The sequence below is a fragment of the Poecilia latipinna genome, unplaced genomic scaffold, assembly GCF_001443285.1.
Source record: "Poecilia latipinna isolate Pla-1442-1.1 unplaced genomic scaffold, P_latipinna-1.0 Scaffold2571, whole genome shotgun sequence".
Classification (NCBI taxonomy): domain Eukaryota; kingdom Metazoa; phylum Chordata; class Actinopteri; order Cyprinodontiformes; family Poeciliidae; genus Poecilia; species Poecilia latipinna.
This window is the reverse complement of record NW_015115187.1, coordinates 47,412-69,071: the sequence shown is the minus strand read 5'-3', so window position 1 is coordinate 69,071 and position 21,660 is coordinate 47,412. Positions and strand designations below refer to the sequence as shown.

General features: G+C 40.4%; 1 long non-coding RNA gene across 1 annotated transcript in view; it reads right to left on the bottom strand.

The window, feature by feature from the left end:
* The window catches only part of LOC106938343 (uncharacterized), a 25,991-nt gene extending 12,724 nt beyond the window's left edge, over positions 1–13,267 (bottom strand). The window contains exons 1-2 of the long non-coding RNA XR_001422602.1: positions 13,182–13,267; positions 9,037–9,046 (exon numbers count right to left, since the gene is read on the bottom strand). This is a non-coding gene — a long non-coding RNA (uncharacterized LOC106938343). The remainder of the gene's footprint in view (positions 1–9,036; positions 9,047–13,181) is intronic.
* Positions 13,268–21,660: the final 8,393 nt, after the last annotated feature.

Genomic DNA, 21,660 nt, shown 5'->3' with positions numbered 1-21,660 from the left:
ATCGTGACAGGACTAGCGCTGACACTATACTGGACTTTGAGGCCGGGGTTGGTGAAGAATCTCCATTGTTCCTTCAAGGTTGGGAAACTTTAACCAGGTAAAAGGTAAAAACAAAAGGAAGTTGACCTAACTAAATTGTATGGTTAGGTCATACTATTTATGACACTCATTCATGGTAAAGCGTTAGGCAACCTGTGGCAATCCAATGTTGTTCACAGTTGCTTTGAGTCTGACTGAGCTTGAGATGCTGGCAAAGAAGAATGAGCGAAACCTGAGATGCTCCAAAAGACTTGCAGCTGTAATTGCAACAAAAGGTGGTTCTGAAAGGATTCACTCAGGGGACTGAATGCATATCCATACCACAGCTTTTATTTCCTGACACCAAAAATGATGTTACAACCAGAAACATGAATCAATTTCCCTCTTGCTTCACAATTGTTCACTAATTTGTGTTGGTCTATATAAAATCCCCGTTTATGGTATTAAAATGGCAAAATGTGGAAAAGTTCAAGAGGTTTGAAGACTTTTGCAATTAACAGAATTACTTTTTTTGTGTCTTCAAAGAGATGCTAGGCCGGTTAGCAAGATACACGAGATGCATCAAATTGTCACCAAACTCCAACCCTAAATTTAATGTTTTCCAAAGATTTACAGGGGAACATGCAAAATGCAGCCGAGTCCAACCTTCGGGCTTTAATAAATTTGTGCCCCCATTATTCTCGTTGACATTAATTACAGATTTAAGGCCCATTTGCAGAGACTCATTGCTCAGTTATTTGTACCCTCCATTTGAGTTTAATAATCTGTGCTTTCAAGTTGGCCCCCTCTTTAACAAAGCACTTCACCTCATCTCAGCTAACCGGCACGCGATCTGGAACAAATCCTCACCACACACACTCAACACTTAACACTTGACCTCTAACTCAGCCACACACCACGAGTCGCAGGAGGTTTGACGAGGATATAAATAGTGCGAGACGAAGAAGAGAGCCGGAGATTTAAGAGCAAGGCACACAGGTGGCGTATATTCCTCTGCACTTATTTCTTTCAACATTCAATCAGAGCTCTGTCGCTATTATCGCACTCTGATGATGACAGCGGCGATTAGATCGCACCTTTGTGTTCTTCATTTACATCTGCCAACTTTTTTTTTTTTTTTCAGACATAGTGAGTCAGATCAGGCTTTGCATGAGTGTATTAGGAAGAGAGACGACGAGATATAATTTCTCACTCTTGCGCTGTCTTTGTCGAGCTTCATCCCGAGCTCCATTCACTGAGCCGCGACCTTTTTGGTCTCTGCTATGTGACAGAGTGGGAACAAGTTGTCAATACAAATGAACTGAAAGAGACGGAGAAAAGCAATTACGATTTCCCTTTAATCCCAGCTGGCTCCTAAAGTTATAGATTTAGACCCGATCTTTGCTCACCTTTCCTCCACAGTGCGCACGGTGCTAATCAGGATAGAGTGAACAGGGATCAGGTTTCTCTTTCACTGATCAGGATAACAAGTCTAATTAATCCAGCATCTCTATTCAAACTGACGACGAAAGAGATGAATCTGTGAAAGGAGCTGGTTTCTTTAAAAAAAAAAAGAAAAAGAAAAAGGGGGACAAAGTGTGGACAGAGAGCTATTCACCCGGCAGGAGACGGAGAAGGCGAGTCGACACGGAGGGTGTGGGTGCATCGAAGGGCAGGTCTGGATTAGTTTCTACCTATTCCCCACCTTCAGCGAAGGAATTAAACTGGTGGGGGAGGATTGGGAAGAAGTGGGGGGCTGATAGTTTTAACAGTCTGAAAGGAGTCCAGATAAGGAGCAGAGAGAGGCTGGGCACTGGGGGAATGGAGATGGGAGGGAGAAGTTAATTACCTGAGCAGAGGGCACAGAGAGAGAGGTGACTGGAATGAGGGAGGAGAGATATCTCACATGGCTACCCTCCAAAGTCTCTGATGCATACTGAAACAGATTTACAGGCAGGGGGGAGTCTGGGTTGTTTAAGGGTCCTCATGGTCCCTCCATGACCACAGACAACACTGGAATATTAAACGGAAATCAAAGCGAGGCACTCGTCGTAACACGGAGCTCCAGACCTGCCAGACTAAGCATGAGGAAGTGTTTTAAGTCAGCGAAAGCATCCTTCATTCACACTTATAGTTTATCTTCTATACACACAACTCTAGGTAAGCTGACAAAGTAATGCCTTATAGTTAAGTAGAAGGTAAACCTCGTGTAGCTCCAATTCCAGCTACAATTGGAGCTACACGATCTTTTAGGTTATGTGTCTTACAGATTTGAGGACATGCACATTTTTGCCTATTCATCTTTGCATGTTAGTCTTCCTTCAGTCAGGTTAGATGGCCGAAAATTCCCACTGCATAATGCTGTCACAACCGTATTTTACAACGAGGATGGTGAATGCTTTCCACAGAGCAGTGAGCTACAAAGTTCAGAAGAGACTCTAGTCTCTTCTGACCAGAGTACCAGATACAACATATTTACCATGTTTCCAAAATTTCTTGCTTCAAACATTAAAGGGGACCTGTCTTGCAGATTACTTCCATTTGGGTTCCTACTGCTACTAAAGCCAACTCAAATGCTTAAAAACAATAACAAAACAACAACAAAAAAACATAATTTTTTTAACTATTTGTGTCTAGAAAATTAGTTGTTTCAAAAATCTTCCGAATGTATCGCCACAAATCAGCAGGCGATACATTTGTGGCGATACATTCGATGCACCGCACCTCACTTAGCAACCCCAAGCAACTCAAATGGACCACCAACGCGTTTGCTCAGCTGGTTTTACCACTGTTGGCATTGTACAATGGCTGGTGGAAAAGAAAGTTGAGGTGAGGCGCCTGGCCAGTGGCAACTTATTTGGATTTAAAGTGACAGGACGCCCTAAAAAGCTCATTCTGAAAGGATCTCAAAATAAAATAGGGCTACATAAAACACATTGTGTTCAAGGAAGCAAAACACCATTCCTTACATCTTTCTTTCATCAACAGTTTTCTTCCTGCCTCTGTCTACAGTACAGATTTGTGGAGTTCACAACTAATAGTTCTTGTTGCACATTCTCCCACCTGAGCTGTGGATCTCTGCAGCTCCTCAAGAGTTACCATGGACCCTTTGCTGGTGCTCTGACTAATGGTCTCTTTACTGTTCTTTCAGTTTAGATGGAAAGTCATGTCTTGGTACTTTTATACTTGTGACATTCTTGTTCCTTCCTCAAAAGATGAATTGAACATTCCTTTTTTGGGACTTTGTTTATTAATTATGTGATTTCTGAGCCAAATGGTTGGATTGGGGAATTGGAATAAAAGGAGCTAGATACACATAAAATACCCCAAAGTTTGTTGTCATACCGTGACAAAACGTGAAAAACTTTAAGGGGTATACATACTTTTGCAAACCACTGTAAAGCAAATATTCAGCAGGAGCATCAGGCTTAATATAAACATCTTAAAGAGTAAAAGATCTCTAGTTTCACAAGCCACAAAGAGGAATGCAGGGAGCGGGAGAGTTAAAGGATATGAGAGGAAGAAGGAAAAGCAAAGTCCCATTAATAGGGTGAACTTCAGAGCCAAATTACAGAGGCGCCGCAGAGATAGCAATCAGAGCGTGGCCGTGCACCCTGGGTCTGTTAACGCAGCACTCAGTGCATTTACATCACTATCATTACTGTCCTTATCAACATCATTCAAGGCTACATGAAGCCCAAATAAAAGCAGTAATGGGCTGCATTAGCTCACGTTCTGAAAGGTGAGAAGTCGAGTCCGAAGTCACATCACTGAAAAAGGCAATCCAAAAAAGTCAGCATTTTTGGAGCAACCAACTTCGAAAGGAGGAAGTGGTAGAGCTACGGCCGTCTGTGATTGGTCCCCCTAGACCAGCCCCGCGGCTCATTCGCTGGCTGGACGGTAATTTTGTTAAGGGCACGGGTTGCTTCCTGTGCTGGCTAAACATATTTGTGCAAATGAGGTTTGGGATGCCTAAGGGGGAGAGGGGCCGGGAAGGAGCAGTGGGGCCCGAGTAATGGAGCCACTCTAACAGAGGACCGTGGGGGGAGACAGAAGAGATGGGGTGGGGTTACGGAGGGAGGACAGGGACGTGGAATGAGAAAACAAGGCCGAGGTAATGGAGGTTAAACGAAGTGGAGATAGAGGGAGAAGCATGGCCGCATACAGCCTCTATTCGCTTTGATTAACGGGCCCTGCTTTGAGTCACTGCTCTAATATTTCCAGACGTCAAACAAAGTTGACCCAATGAGCTGAGAGCTGTGTTCGTTCTGACCTCCCGGGTCACTGCTGGCCTAATGTCTCTCGCAAAGCAGAACAAAAACAAACAGCCGGCCTAAATGGGTGAAAAATGCTCAGACTCAAAGAGGTGTTATATGTTACTCTAACCCCAAAAGTAACCTCTGTTCCACACTTGATCTCATTCTTAAAAAGGAAAAAGCTGCAGTTCTTTCCACACTTTTTCTAAATGAGACAAAGAAGACTATAGGTGTTTTCACACCTGATAGTCTGGTATACGCTCCGTTTGATTGGGGGCCGGAGTTGCAACATTTGTTAAGTTTTCAGCTGCTACAATTTGCTTTCGCCCTGCACTGTGTCAAACAAGTCAAAACACTTTGAAAAACGTGTTGCCCCCACACACCCCTCGCCAGTGGTGGCGTTACACCAAGAACCACTGAAGGAAAAGACACAAAAAGCTCCAAAGAAGACATGAGAGCAACTTCCTTCTTCATAAAATGTAAACAAAAATTCAGTAGGATCAGATTTTAGTGGTTGCAAGATTTCTTTTTTCTCTTTGGTAAAAACTTGAGACATTTCTCCTGATAGAACTGGACTATCGAATGTTTGTTCAGGTTGCATTTTCCCAGAATGTCCCGTTCACTTCCTGCTATTGGAATAGCCTTCGAAAAGTTAACCGGTTTGGTCCGTATCAGAGTTCGATTCCTCATTCACACCTTTCCAAAACAAATCGGACTTTCTAGGTAAGTGAATTGGAGTTCAGTCAAAGCGGACTAAACAGGACTGATGTGAATCCACCCTAATTTTGTGAAAAGCTGGGAACAAGAGCCGCTGTTTAATGTTTGCTAATAAATCCTGATGAGATCTCCCTCGGTCAGGTCTGGATGGCAGGGGCAACTCTACCCACATGGTCCAGTCCTGATCCAATTACAGCCAAACAGTGACAGTTACCAGCCCAGCAGTCAGGTACCCTCCACTCCGCCGTCCCCCGAGGCCGGCACGCCCCTCTCTCCATCCCATTTGGGCTCCACTGAGCCCTTTGCTGGACCTTAATTGGATTGGTCAGCAGTTAAACACATTACAGCAGAGCAGTTAGGCACTTGATATTTCCAAGTTGTTGGCAGTAATTTGCTCCTATTAGCAGCTTTTACAGAGAATAAGAGTCGGTGCGCAAACAATCGACTGAGTAGGGTTTCACCCTGCAGACAGTATGTGTTTGTGTGCATGTTTTTGTGTATAAAAGGGTGTTTGTTTCAGAGGGAGATTCAATTTGAGGAGTCAAACCTAATCAGAGGACACAGAAGTCTTACGGGAGCGTATGTGTTGAAGTGGGTGTCAAAGGAGGATCCCGGAGGCTCTGAATGATCATCATAATGGAAACTGAGGGCTCACAGCATCATAAGACAGTGAGCATCTAAATTAGCGAAATCATAACACAAATATGGTCAAAGGATGCATCAAGGCATTGCTTAGAATTGGTGACTTTGTACACCAAAATATTTTGGTGTACTTCCTAGTGTAAATCTTAGTATACTTGCAATAAGACAAAACTAATTTACAACATTTGAGAAAGATATGGGAGCTTATTTTCAGTCAATAATTCCTTAATATTGATGAAAAAGTATTAGTTCCACCTGCAAATTATTTCACTTATTACTAGTGGAACTAGTACGTTTTTATCATACAGGATTATTTACCTGTCATACATAATAGCAAAAGCAATCATGTACATAACTGTAAATGAAAAGGTAAAATGTTTATTTGCTTAAAATGGGACTCAGGCCTCCCCTTACACTGCTGCCCTGGGTTACTGCCCAAGTGGTTTAAGAGGTGCTGCTTCAGTGCAGGTTTTACCTGAGCCCCAGCTTTTCAGGATTATGAGAGAAGAAATTAAAAGATGAAATAAAATGGAAAAATTACTTCTTGGTCCTGTCATGTTTTTTTCCTTTTTAGCTTAGTTTCTCCTCTTTTTGCTGTTCGCGTTGAGAGTTGGAGCACACTGAAACGTGAAACAAAGGATCCAGGTGGAGAGACGTCAGGACAGATACGCTGCAGATGAGGAGAGATGACTGAAGTCTGGGGGTTTCAGGGATCGTGTCTGGGTATCTGTCTGTGAGGAGGACCTTTCCACCTGTTGTAGCCGACATTCCTTCACATTCCTGAGCTCATGCAGACAAAGCGTGGTGAGAGGGCCAGGAACTGACCTTGGCTCTGCCTGTCAACAGTTGATCTCACAGATAGAGACCACAAGGGCCCAGACACACTGAGGCATAATTCAAGAATGCATAAGGAAATCACTCTACATAGGCATATGTTGTTCTTCCAGAAGAAGTTGAAAACTTATTCACTTACAAACAGAAGGATGGAAAAAAGACGACACATGTATGTCTTGGATAAATAAGAAACATTTCACTCTAATTAGTGAAAATGTGAAAGCTGGATTAAATTAACTAGTCATGTTTGCACTACAAGTGTGTGAAAAACTTTGTCAGTATTCCTCAAAACACAATTTTGCAATTGTAGTGTTTCCATTAAACAAGAAACATCAATGAAATCAAACATAAATAACTTTTTTCATGCGATAAGAAATTTTAAAGCATAAATCCGTTTGATGCAGTTGTTGATCATGTGACTTGTGTGATGCAAAAAACAGTGTTTCCATTGCGGTTTTGTTAAATACACCAATTTTTATACTGACATGAAAAAATTAAATAAATAAAAACTCATCCTAGCAACAAAACTTTTCAATCAAAAAAACCAAACGTTTTTTTGACACGTTTTTTATTGTTTTTTATCAGGTTTTATTAAGCAAATTTATTTTAAAAATGTCAAGTTGTGCAATTACATGGTCAATGAAAACGCAGCCAGTGACTCTTCCTCTGAGTTCAGCCCCAACATCTCAAACTGTTTCTGATGTAGCCTGTATACCCAGGATTGCACAATGAATTAAAGCAGTTTGGCGTCTTTACTTGCCAAAATACTTTAATTGCATGTCATTTAGCGTGAAGGTAAGGCTGTAACTTCATTTAACAGATAAATTTTGCAGGTTTGAATTAATAAAAGAAGATTAGTGAAGTTCCCATTTCAAAAGAAGGAGGTCGTGATGTGGTCAAACTCAGATCAATCACCCAGGAGCAGTTTGCTTTCTGCTGGCAAATCCATTTTTAGTCATCTTTACTATTGTTTGTGCTGATTATTTTTATTTGCATTGATTTGTTTTATTCGACAAATTAAATATATTAATTGTGACGGAAGAATCTCCTTTTTCCTAGGATGCAACAAACTTGTAAAATTACACTACTGCATACAGATTAGTCGATCAGTGCATCACAAACCGAAACCCAGACACTGCAGCTTGACCTGCAGTGTTTTCTGATTAAAGAAAATCTATAAGCCTAAGTCATGCTGAGGGTTTTTAATTATAGTGCTGTGTGTCCACCTCGGTTTCATAGGGCACTGAGCCACGGAGCATTGCAGCTGTTAACAAAGTGGAGGGACAGCAGGAAGAGGTGGGGCAGAGAGCCTGGAGGACGCAGCACCCATGAATGGAGCTTATTCTCCCCGAGAGGACTTCAGAAGGCATCGCATCACTCAGCTGGGCGGAGCACCCACCGGCGGCTGAGCCACCGTCAGCCCAGAGGTTTCAGATGCACTGAGCACGCTCTCACACAACGTACTGACCGGCCAGTCTGGGCCAGCAGAACAGCAGTCACACACAAACGCACACACAGCCAATTTTAGTCTCAAACTTACTCTGAAGTGAAAAGCCACACAAAATCATTTGTACATCCCTTTCAAGTGAGTTACAACATTAATTTCCATGTCTGGAAAATAATAAAACTAACAGGAACTTGCTGAAGATTAGGGCTGGGTGCATTGATCTGAATAACTATACTTTCAATATTAAGGTGAGAACTGGTGGTGTATCGATAATGGTTTGATAAGATCGATACTTTTGTTTGCAGTTTCCCTTCCATATGTCCTCCAATTACTCCAATATCCTCACAAGAAGCCAAATATAAAGAGCTTACATTTTAAATTTAAGAGCAAGATTTTATACCTTTGTCATGTTTGTGCTCAAAACATCTACCGTCTTTCAAATGTAATCCAGTTAATTCCCCCTTATTGGTTCTGTGATTATCTATTCAGCCCGCTGAAAAACTTAAGATATAAACCTCAAACTTGACATATTAATTGTCAAGTAGTAGTTAATTTTGAATATTAACTACTGGCAGAAGAATAGTATCCCTATTTAGGTTATATGCAGATTACAGTTAGAGAACGAAGCCAGAACAGATGCTTTCTGAGGGATCTAGCAAACCAGCACCCCAACGGAGGGATGTAAAAACCCAGTCTACTTGGCTAATGCCTCCTTGTGGCAAAAACCGTTATTCCAAAACACTTTTCTTTTTTTTTTTTTGAGTCTAATATCATATTTTAAAGTTATTGCCTCATCAAAAACATAATTGGGCACACTGGGAGTGTTGCTTTGATTCTTATTAGTGTTTGAGAAACCAGGCTGCACAGTGGCGCAGTTGGTAGAGCTGTTGCCTTGCAGCAAGAAGGTTCTGGGTTCAAGTCCCAGCCCCAGTCTTTCTGCATGGAGTTTGCATGTTCTCCTTGTGCATGTGACCCCACTAAGGGACAAGGGGGTAAAGAAAATGGATGGATAGTGTTTGAGAAACCCTTTCATTTTCCTTGGCTGCCATTTTGGGGTGCATAAATACTTGCTCCAACAAAGTGCCGCCTATTTCCACAAATCTCCTCCTTAGAGCTGCAGACTCCAGCTGAGCTTCCGACTCACTCACATTTTCAAGACTTTAGACCCCAATCAGCTCCTCCAGACTAGTGGCAGCAGCAATTCGCACCTGGTGTGACTCTGCATTTTCTGAGCTCATCATACAAGCTACTTCTCAGTCCAATGTGTCTAAGAATGGTTGTTAACAGCTTAATAGAAGAAACTTGTTGTAATGATGTGCTGAAGGCAGAGTGTCAGAAATAGTAGGAGGTTCTTAAAGAGACAGAGCCCCGATTTCAAGGTGTCAAAAGTGCAAAGTCAAGTTTCTTTTAAGTCATGTTCGAGATTTGCAGCATTTTTATAACTGAAGATAACATAGTTATGTGATTATCCTTTAAATGGCACTATGTGCTTGGAAAATACATAATGTCAACCTTTTAAGATTCTGGGTGTACTTAAATGTTGTAACTTTTGCTCCAGTTCTGACCTGCATTTTTACCCTGATGTGCACAGAGATGCATCATTATATTCCTCCCAATAACAAAATAGCATACTTTTTAGGAGCAAGCCATGCAACTGTTGTGCAAGTCTCACTTTTCTCCACATAATCAGTAATTGAGGTTTTCTCTATACTTACACAAATGTACCTAACCAAACATTATGAAGACAACATCTGTCAGGTTTCTCTATTTCTTGAAGACTATTACCAGTTACTTTACCTGCAGTAACATTTTGTTTGGCGCTAAAAGGTCACTTCCACAAAAAGCTACAAACTCATGGTGGATGGAAGAAAAATTAAAACACTTATATAGAACAGACTGAGAGGAAGTTTGTGTTTGGAACAAGATGGGAAAAATATCTGGCCATCTGGCCATATTAAGACTTGCAAGGTGCTGTACATTGTGCTGCCAGTGCCCTGACTTTCCCTGGAAAGAGTCTTCATCTGCTGATCTCTCTTGCAGTACAACAGGTGTATCTGTTTCCTTCTTTTCTCTATGGAAAAACAACACTACAACTTCCCCAGCCTCCAGGTTCTTAACCAACAATGGATAATGCATCAAACAAATTATCCAGCATTGTACCCGTAACAGTCATTTGCCTCAGCAGACAGATACGGCATTGTGTATTGTGAGAGCATGATGTTGATCCGTCTCATCAGCAGTCAGTCAGGCAGAGTCTTTGAGGCTGAGATGGCAAAACGGTGCCTCTCATTGGGCCTGTCCTTATGTTTGTGCTCCAATTATACACGTCTTCTCATCTGCCATGCAAGCCCTCTGACCTCTGACTGAGGGTCAACATTTAGTACCCCCCCCCCCCCCCGCCAACATACACAATAGGTCTCCATTCACAAGGCAACAGTGGGCAGAAAGAAGAACAGCAAGAAAAGAAATGTTCCCCCAGACATCAAACTCCATATCTCCCCATCGTTTCCCCTCATCTGCACGCTGTGCAGGCTCTGCCCACATCCTCCTTTGGCGACGAGACCCTCTGTCTGCCGCCCTCTCTCTAAAACAAACCCTCTCAGCCCACATCCCCCAGCTATGCAAGACCAGGTTGTTTGCTGTGAGTGAACCTATGCCAGAGAACACAGCTTTCTGCACAAAACCAGCCCGTACATCTTTGCAGCAGAGCAAACACCTCTGTCTGAATTCCAGCTGATTCTAAAGCATCCGAGTGTCACCTGGCGCCTGACGCCACCATCACTGTCTGTCAGAGGAGGGAAGGGAGCTCCGTGACGAGGGGCGAGGGAGCACAGCCTCACCCCCCCGAGGGTTATGGAGGCAAGACTAAGGTAGTTAAGGATGGCAGCAGAGGGTGGTGGTGGGTGTATACTGGACTGGTGTTAATGTGTGGGCGGGTGGGCAGAAAGGATTTAAATGGATATTGACGCCCCAGGGGTAACCTGGCAACAGGCTGGAGCTGCTGTCAGATTAAGATCTGAAAGAGAGAGATAACCACTTTACTGCCCCCTGGACTGAGCAGAGCTGGAGGGCTGCAGGGTGTGTGTGCCTGTGCGTGTGTGTGTGTGTTTAACCTGCAGAGTTAAACACACAGACAGGAGGCAGCTGCAGAGCTGCTTCTAAAGATGTGCTTAAAATGCCACACAGCAAAGAAAATCCATCCATAATTGACAGCAACGCTTCAATCTTGCACGATGTAATGCAGGAAGGCGACGCATTTACACAACATGAACACATGGAAATATTTGATGCATAACAAGCGATGAAAGATAAACAGTGTTTTTATTTCTTCTAACATGCTTGATTTAATGACAACAATTACACGCCTACCTAAACAAACTCGGTGTAGAAATTTGCAGCAGTGAAAACGGCAGTGTGATTTCTTGACAACACCAAAAGCAAGCAGTAGCGTCTTCATGTAATGTGACAGCAGAATTCATCTATTGGAAAAACTCAAAACAATATTTTTGAGCAAAGTCAAGTCAATTAGCTACCTCTTTATTTGATAATTTTCATATTACAGTACACTTTTAGGTGGTGAAATGGTGAGCTTGAACCCAAAAAATGTGCTTGATGAGACTTAATTTAGGACATAGGAAGGGAGAGGTGTTTAATTTTTCACATAGTTTTTGGACATATTTAAATTTGGTCATCTAAATCATTGAAGTGTGGCAATAACGGCAAAACAGAAGAAATAAGTAAAGAAGCAAATAATTTTACAGTGACTTAAACTCAATCTTTGTATTTTTCTGTTGTTTAGCTAAAATGTTTTGTTTATTAATTTATTTGAATATAGTTTGCACAAAACTTGTGTGAAGGCGTTTTCTGTCCAATTCTTTTACATTAAGAGTTTAGAGGTGCAGATTACATGTGGCGATTTACTCTGGAAGGAGGCACTTATTCTTTAGGGAAACCTTTTAAGTGAAAATAAGCTAAATACAGATTAGTGGGATCTAATACCGATAGAGGAGAGTTAAAACCAAAATTGAAGGTGACAAAGTAATCAGACAGAAGATTGATGAATGCAAAACCTTGTTGAAAACAAATTTGTATGGATGTCCGCTCCACTGATAAGCTTCCGAAGTCAATCATTCTTTTCAAAAAACAGTAATCAATAAATTATCTTTCTGATCTGCAGCACAAATGCCATTCAATTCTTGAAAGTCCCACACTATGAAATGTGTAAGCTAACACAAATCCACACTAATACAGAGCTGAACACACTGAAGATGGGCTGAGAGGGACATGCGAGCCCAATCGGGGCCTCCCAGACTGAGAGGGATTTGTGGGACGGCACGCGACCGCGTCACAGCAGCGCCTGCGTCTCCCGTCAGCTGTGTTTGTGCAGGGCCATGATGGAGGGAGGGAAGGCCGGGGAGGAGCCGGGTCTTTACACAAGGACAGCTTCTACATAAAAGAGTTCAGGAAAAAAGAAGGGGCATGTAAATCCACTTGACAGGGAAGAGGGATGGGCTGAGGGGAAAGGAGGAGCCCTGGATGAAAGTTGAAACAATGACTTTTTCTTTTGTGCAGGTGTTTTTGTGTGTGCACGTGCGCAAAGAAGAAAGACGGGCACCGAGGCAGCATAAATAACATGGAATGACTTAATGACATTAACCAAATATGACGTGTAAAGATCTGCTTTCTCCTTTTGTTTAACTTTGGCACAATTTGCATTTGCCAGCTAGTGACTACAAGGAGTGCGACAGTGGATCTGATTAAATTCATAAGTGTGATTTTTGTTTACCAAGACTGCACGGCGTGTGTTCATGCTTGCTTTTCATTTGGTTAACAATAAATTTAAAAAATAAATGAGACCACAAATGGAAACAAAATACTTTTATTGCAACCACAAATCCAAATGAAGTCAGAAGATGATAGTTGGTTTGGGGAGTATTTTACAGTGAAGCTGTAAAATCCATTTTATGTGTTGACTGTAAACCTAAATCCTCCTTTAAGAAACAAGTGTGGTCCAGGAATCTTCAAAGCATATTTAACAGCACTGGCAGTTTTATTTTGATGTCTGCCTTTGTGCTATCAGGGAATTGATACAAGGTTTTAACTGATGTGAAATTCCTTTCTACATAGTTAGCAGCAAATCATCTCTAAAGCAGAGAAAAAGTGTATTTCTTGATTAAGTGATGTTAATGTCATTACAACTGAATCTAAGCTGAATAGATATTCAGAACAAATGAATGTGTGGATGCGCCATAACTTTATCCACCCACCAGAAACAAAACTGAAGTTATTATCTTTGGACCCAAAGAGGAAAGATCTAGAGTCAATGCGCAGCTTCAGTTTATTCCAGCTACAAACTAGCTGTAAAAGTTTGTAGTGCAGGTTTGAGTCCATCACCACACCAGAGTCACGTAAAGACAGTTACAAAGTCGGGTTTCTAACACCGGAAGATTTCCAGAATTAAAGGACTAACGATCTCAAGAAACTCATCCATGTGCTTATCTTCAGTTGAATTGATTACTGCAACAGCGTCTTCACAGATCTGCCTTAAAAAAATAAAAAAGGATCAATCCTCCTGCAGCAGCTGATCCAGAATGCTGCTGCTCATATTCTCACTAAAACTATGAAGACATGGACATCACACCAGTTCAAGGGTATATTTGATGTGTACTGATCATTCTGGTGGCGGCATTTGACAAAATGTTTATTGCTCGTATCATAATTGATCACTGCACAATATTTTTATGAAGTAAATCACTTTGAACTGCCTGGTTGCTCAAATGTATGACTTGACCATTTTGGGGAAGGAACTGATGATTCTTTGAGTCATTTCAGAGACACCAAGTGTTGATGTGGGGACTGCTGACTCTACAAATACAAAGAAATAAACGTGAGAACCAATGATCAAACCTGTCCATTTTACTGCAAATATCAAAGAAAAATAATTTTAAAAAATAAACAGGAGCTAAAATAGATGTAGAGTGCGTTACTGACCCCTAACTCCAGTTCTCTGTGTCTGCGATACCCAGATCTCATTTCGTTTTCAAGACTTTAGGCCCTAACTCTGCACTCTCATATCTCCTTCTGGCCGATTTAGGGAATTATTCAAATGAAGGAGAAACTTTGCTCGATAAAGACCCTCAGATGTTCTTTTGAGGGCCTTTGAAGGTTGCAGATGGAGGAGGGATTCCTCTGGAGTGGCTCTCTCATTAACAATGATAATTAAGATCTGCGTGCGTTTGATATACTGTACAGCATTAAAGGCCTGTTGCTGTGGGAGAGAGTTAGGGGCAGTAAAAATTTTCCAATGTGGAAAACCCCAGGAGCGTTTTAGATGAATTGCCATTCAGTTCCTTTCTGCCTGGCCCGACACTCGCTCCTCTGTTCTCCACAAAGACAACACAGGATTGTAATATTAAAAACTGCTGCCTCAAAAAAAAAAAAAAAACAAGTTCAACAGGAACAGAAACTTAATCAAATGTAAATACTTAATATCCCTTATGGGGGTTAGCAGAACAATACTTTTATTTTTTTTAAATAGTTTGAGAACACTTGAAAAATTATTATATGAAATCGCCTCAAATAAATCATGAGTTTACTTTGGATCCCAGTGAGTCAAAACTTCAAGTCTAGATGTGCATCAGGATGTAATGTTGAGTATTACTGGTGTGCTGGTCCTGAACTCCGCTATCAGCTTCTTATCAGGTCGCTTATGCTCCATTGCTGTAAAGTATTATGACCTTGCAATCACAGTCAGTGAGATAAAGACCAATCAGAGCTGGGAGAGCTGATTAAAGCCAATCAGAGACGTACGAAGTGATAAGAAAGCAGAGCTTCTGGTGCAGGTGATGAATCCGGGAGTCAGAGCCATGCAAATCATGGAAACACATAAACACTCAGAGATGTGGGCACGTTATTACAGCAGAGCAAAACAAGGAAACTCTTATATTCAATACCTCAAAGTGCTACCTGAAATTTCTCATGAACTCCAACTAAAATATTTTACACATCTTTGCCTATAAATGTGGCATTGCGACGTTTTAGTAAAGAGGCACACTGATGGGGCTTTGTTGAGAGACGAGGATCATTTCATTATTAAAATACTTTAATTAGACCTTTCAGTTCTGCCAGCTGTCTGCACATAAAAACATTCAGCAACATTCTGAATTCATTTAAAACACACTGGTGATGATACAGGCTTTACATCAGAACTGACTTCTCTAAATGTGTCATAAATCCACTACAAATGCAAAGTTCATAGATCAAAATATCCTTCTTTCCCACTGCACTACTCTTCATATTTTTATCAGTCTAATGACACAATTTTAAAATAAAGAAATCCAATGTTATTCATAGTACTTGGCTAGCCTTTTAATCAATTATTTTTTTGTTCTTAATTTATGAACAGCTTATTTTTATTGTAAGGGGAAGTCTTTAAATCTGAAGATTAAACTGTGTTGCTCTAAAATGTTTTGTAACTGCGATAGCTATGTAAAATATTTTACTAGTCTGCCTTTGGTCAGTCATTTTGTTTATTTTTCAGCTAGAAGCCTTGTCCATAAGAAGTCAATACATCTGAAGCATTAAAGGAACACATATTGAAGAATATGATAAGGATCCAGCTTTATTTTAAAGTTTCCTGACTTAGGATTAGCTATATATCAGAACCTAATCCTAGTGACTTGTGATATTTGTGGTTTGTAATATTTGTTCAAATTTTCAAAAATAGGTTCATAGCCAAAAAAAGTTACTGAAATAACTTCTTAAAAATTTTGGAATAAGTGTACATTTACAGATTTAAATTGAAAACAATCGGTGAGTCGAACACTGACTTTTAAAGTGTGGTCAAAGATGAAAGATGCTGTTTTTATGTAGATCCATACAAAAACAAATTTATGAAAAATTCAGATATTAAATGGAGTAACTAAGAATGTTTCTATTCATTTTTCTTCTTCCATCTAATTCCAATCAAATTCCATATACTCCCAGACTTGAGTTCTGCTGTGTTCCTGCAGGAAAACGTCACTATGGAAACTATTTGATGATTAAACATCCCAGAACCTGCCACCTCCTCCTCATTTCTCTTTATTCTTCATTAAAGCACAAAGCGCTGTCAAACCTCTTCTCTGTTTAGTTGGCCTTGTACGTCTGATATTAACAATTAATCACACATGTAACATAAAGACCAACTTTACAAAGTTCATTTTGTTTACATTTGTTCCCCCCAACACTGACCTGATTTTCTTTTCAAGTATGTGAACTGAATGAGTGATGAGGTTAAGCAGGGTGAAGGGGAAGAACATTTGAGAGACTTTCTAAACTCTTTTCGACGGAAAATGAAATCCCGGCCAGAAACAGGATCACAGGCTGCAATTACAGCAGCCTGCTGCACTGATGGAGGCGATAACGTGCACTTTGGGCTGCGTTTAAAGCTGGCACTCTGAACCTCAGCTCACCCTGTCTTCTTCCACCGGAGCCCGAAGCACTTGAGGAGGAGATCTGGATTCCTTTCAAAGAGGGTGGCCTTCAGGTCAGCTAAGAGTCAAGTGCAGGAAGAAGTTGGGAAGTGCACGACAATCAAAAGTTCTGATCTAACATTAAATCTGCTTCAGTTTTTTGTTTTTCCATAAGTATTCTTTTGTAACCCAAACTTTTTTTTTTTTTTTGCATGCAGCATGTGCAGCCAAAAAAAGTGACTGTTGTTAAAAGAAAACATTGTATTTGGGTTATGTTGGTATTGGGTAAGAAGAAAGGTTTTCAATAGTTAAAAAAAAAAGTGAGCATTTCTTGGAAAATATGCTGCAGAGTTTTAGTGCTGCGCCAATCAAAACATCTGCAAATCATCTGCTCATAGCTGCAAGATGTGCTGTAATAAATCGGAATTTATGCATTTATTTAATAAATAAACATATTTCATTTATCAGAGGTGTTATGGAACAAAGACCAGGGTGTGTATCCTCATAATATTTAAGTAGACTCTTTTTTCCTAATTTTTTAAGGCATCTTTAATGGATCTTAGTTTTTTTTTTTAATACAATTTCTCAAGAAATTGTTCAATCAAGTGCTTTTAAGTAATTGTAACCCATCTGTGTTATTTATGTCAGTTTCTATTGCCATAAACATTGTACATGTGAATCGTGTTGGACGAGACTTATTTGTTGATTGAGGCAGTAACATGAAATGTTGCCTGTGAATTTCTGAACAGAACTTTACGAAAGTTCACCATCTTTACAGTCCGAGATTGATTTAGTTCAAAGTGTATTCTTGTGTTCGATGGCCTAGTCAAAGTCCAGTCTAACTCAGAATTTGTAATTTGAAGTCTCACTTTCAGAAATACTCTCAGTCCTTTGTAACCAAATGAATACCATACAGTTTACATCTTTAATTATTAAAGTCTGTGAATCCATGTATTATTTCTATTCTCCTATGCAATTATATTCTGCCTTGTGTTGGTTTTTCCCATGAAAAGTCAGCAACATATTCATATTTGTGGTTGTTATGTGACAAAATGTACAAAAGAAATGCACGAACATATTTGAAAATGTTGAACAAATGATGTTAAAATATGCCAAATTTCAAGTAAAAATAATGATTTACATTTTTTTTTTTAAATAAAATACACGCAGTAAGAAAATTTGAGGTTTTGTGTTTGACAGCGTTCATGCTTGAAGACGAGCGCCAAACTGCTTAATGGTAAAAGTCTGATTTGCTGGAGGGTTGCTTGGATCAGACATGGAGTAATTATTTCCACGTTAACAGTTCACATGTGTGCTGCACTCCGGTTGAACCCTTTAAAAATAACATTACAGAAACCCCACTTAACAACAGTGGCTGATCCTGCATGCAGCTAATCATTGATGCTAATTTTGTTCTGCTTCAAATTGAATTGTTTAGACCTCCTGGTGCAGAATTTCATTACTTTGTTTCCACAAGTCACCAGTTTGAGAGTTCACCAACCAGAGTAAATGAAACTGAAACTTCCTGACACTTTTAGGCGTCAGTGATCCCCGCTTTTCAGTGTTTATATCAAAACTATTTCAAATCAACAAGACAACCTGTATGAGTGTAGCGTAATTGAATCTGCGTTGTGTCTTGTGGGAATAACAGCCAAACAACAGCTGATCTTGAAGGCACCTTTAATATCCCTGCATTAAACAGCAGAAAAAGAAAAGTCAAAAACAGGCTCTTTCTCTGCACGGTGCTTCACAGCGCCTTCTCCCACACGGGATTCGAACAGAAAGAGCGCGACGGAGATCGTGGGAAAACCTTTCATGAACTATAGTGGTTCTTCCCAAACCCCAAACTGGCACTCAAAACAACAATACATGAACTCAATATGATTAACAGTAGAGGTAGCAATTTACCTTTTCCTTTATAAAACGCCAAATTTAAATAAAAATAATAATTTTTGAAACAGGAAGTTACCCGCTGTTTACAATGGATCTGCCGTCTTTTCAAAATAAAAGCTGGTACTATTCAGATGAGTTCCTACTGGAATAGCGTTGCACTTGGCAATCTAGTGTAATAACATCACACTGCTACATGAGCAGCACAGTTTCTCTTGACCAAAAGTCCAAAAAGACACTTTAAAGACTGAAGATCAATTTCACAACAAATTGTGGTCTGAATTCATCTCCTTTTCCCCCGTCCGTTCCCTGGGTGGGAGTCCGTTTCCGTCTCTTAATACATAAATAAATAAAGGGGCACAGAGAGCCCCGAGAATGTGGAAGGAAAGTGACGGCGTCAGAGTGGGCAAAAAAAAAAAAAAGATAAGAGAATAGAGTTGGACAGACGGTGAGAGAAATGAAACAGCTTTGATTGTCTCCCGGCTCGGAGAAGCTGAATCCAGCTGCGAGGGGCAGAGCCGCCCGCCCCCAGTGAGCCCATCACCCCGTCCTCAGAGGCACGAGAGGGAGGCCTCGGTCCAACACATGAGCCGCAGAGTATGACCCGGCAAGTTCAGCAGGAGAACAGGGGAGGAGGAGAGAGTTAGTGTTAATTGATTGAATTACACTCTGCCAAAAGCACCGTGTGTGGGGCTGACAGTGCAAAAGACTGACGGGCTGTGGTTAGTAGTAGTGACATATACAGATTAAGGGTTTTATTTATTGTATTTAACATTAAAGTTCTGCCATTAAAGTACTCATTTCGGAGTTAACACAAAAATGTATCTGAGCAACAAAGAACCAAAAAGGACACGTGAGGTTAATTGCGTTTGTTTTTGTCTGGTGCCAGCCTGACGACTGCGGAGGAAAATAAAGTTATGCCTTTTGGCAACAGGATTGTTAGCAAATACATCTCCATTTGTTTCACTGGGATCGTTCCTCCCTCTCTTCATCCCATCTCATCCCTCACTTTTCCAGAGAGAATAATAATAGCTCAAAGCAGCAAAAATAATTAGGCTTCCAAATTTATTCATTTAATTTAAAAAATGGTCACATAAAAGCACTGTTAGCGAGTTTATTTTCCCTTGATGCTAATTCTAGCTGTGAGTGTTTACCGTCGTATCTCCTAGAGTCGAATCAGTGCTGGCAACAGTAGATTTGACTGCCAATCATTAATAACCCTGTAGATGTCATTACTTGCACATCAACAATGATCGAAGAACAACTACGTGAGTCTGAAAGTAAATTCATGTTCTTTGGTTCTAAACGAAGATAACCAAAGTCAAAACAAAACACAGTTTCTGAAACAAACAGCATCTGAGAAAGTGTGTTTATGGGTAGTTTGATCTGACTAATCAATAAGTCAGCAATGTTGGTTCACAGAAGAAATATGCAGTAAAACCAGATATTCACATACGGCATATAAAAAAGACACAAACTTTTGTTTTCACTGTTTGACATTAAATCAGACCAAACTTTTCCAGTTTTTGACCAGTTATGGTGACAAATTAATTCTAGTTGCTGAATATTATGAAATAAATATAGATTTTTTTTGGGTGGTTTTAGTTTTTAAAAGGGATCATTTTTTTCCCCCACTCAAGTACTTTTGAGCTGATGAATTTGTCCCGTTTGGCAAAAACTTTGAACACCCTTGGTTCAGAGTATTTGACTGACCTGACGGTCATGTGTTTTGACTATGGGAGGAAGCCGGAGTACCCAAACAGAACAAACAAAGGGAACATCCCAGCCCTATGCAGAAAATCGCCAGGCTGGGATTCAAAGCTGACAATTCAGTGCCCTGATAATTCTCAAAATAACCTTATAAACTTTTACATGCATGAGATGCATCAGCCTAAAAAAAAAAATCAATTAGAATATTTGAATTATTGACATAATCAACGAATTGAAGAGAATAAGGGCTGTAGGGGAGATAAACCTTAGAACAAATGAAAAAGCAAATAGAAAAAAACAGGCAGACTTTAGTTATTGCACCTGATTTAAACAGTGCTAAATTCACAAACCATTTCATAAAGTTAAAGAGACTCCAAGTTTGTCTAAACTAACCTGAAGGTCCATTTATAGAACAAGAAGCTGAAATGGGAACACAGAAATATAAAGCAAAATATCTCTGGCAGACACTAAAAGAAGTGACAGTAAAACGTAAACAAATTTAGATTATTGCTTGCTACAGTTTATTAATGACTTCTCAGATGGGAATGTAGATTTTTCTTTCTCCATTTGTTTTATTCCTGCACGTCTGTGTTGTCCAGAAAACAGGACCAATGTGTGAAACTCTAATCTGACATTGTTATTTAGAAGATCTTTGCAGATCACTTGAGGTCACGCTGCAATGTCACTAGTCCGACCAGTTCTCTGCAGACAAGCGCCAACAGATAACACCCTGACGTGAATTTGCTTATATTTGCATCAGTAGAGGCAGAGCCAAGTTTTCATACTGGAACATCCAGATGACATGAAGCTCCCATTGTTAACGGACACCTGGGGTCATCTGCAAAACCCATGTTCCAGTAAAATGGTAACTTCCCCGCAGCTTTCTCTGCTAGATAAGAATCACAATGGAAAGTAAAGGTTTTAAAAACTCAAATCCTTCAGGAGTCAAGGTATAGATCCAATTTGAACATTCAGAGTAAAATCAAATGTGGAACAAAACTGGAACGGAAAATCAGGAGACAGAAAAACCAGCATCCTTTAAAACTGGGCCATCCAAACATTTTTTCTTTTTTTTTTTTTTGTCCTGCAGTAATCATCTACAAATCTCCAGCATCAGAGGGACATTGGGGTTTGAATGTAATTACTCTATGGCGCCTTAGTCCAGGCTGTCACTGCTAAGGTCATATGAATGAGCCTCCATATTTGTCTCTAATCGAGCCACTAATCTGAAAGATCTAAGAGCCTGAATCAATCCCCTATTCTGCCTCTATTGATCTCATCTCCTCGTCTACCAGTTTCACTCCAGCTTTTTCTTCTCCCTGCCATGCTCTTTGCAGTAATGGATACTGAAGATGTCAGGCAGATTTAACATTTATTGCTTATTTAAGACAGCTTCTGACCCACATATAATACGCCCCCCCTCCACCACCACCACATCTCTGAAGGCTCCCCTGAAAAGAGGAAGTTGAGCGTCTCGGAAAGCGCAGTTTAGTGGCTGTCATTCTTGGTGTTGCAGCAGCAGCAGCCATGAAATCATCAAGCCTAGCTAATGGGAGCCTTATCTCTGCAGCAGGCCCTCATAATGCCTGATCACAGATTCTTTCTCCAGGTGGGAGTTATGTCATTAAAACTCGACATAGCTCATTAGAATAACAACAGCTACCACATGGTTGGAGCTAAGAACAAAATATTG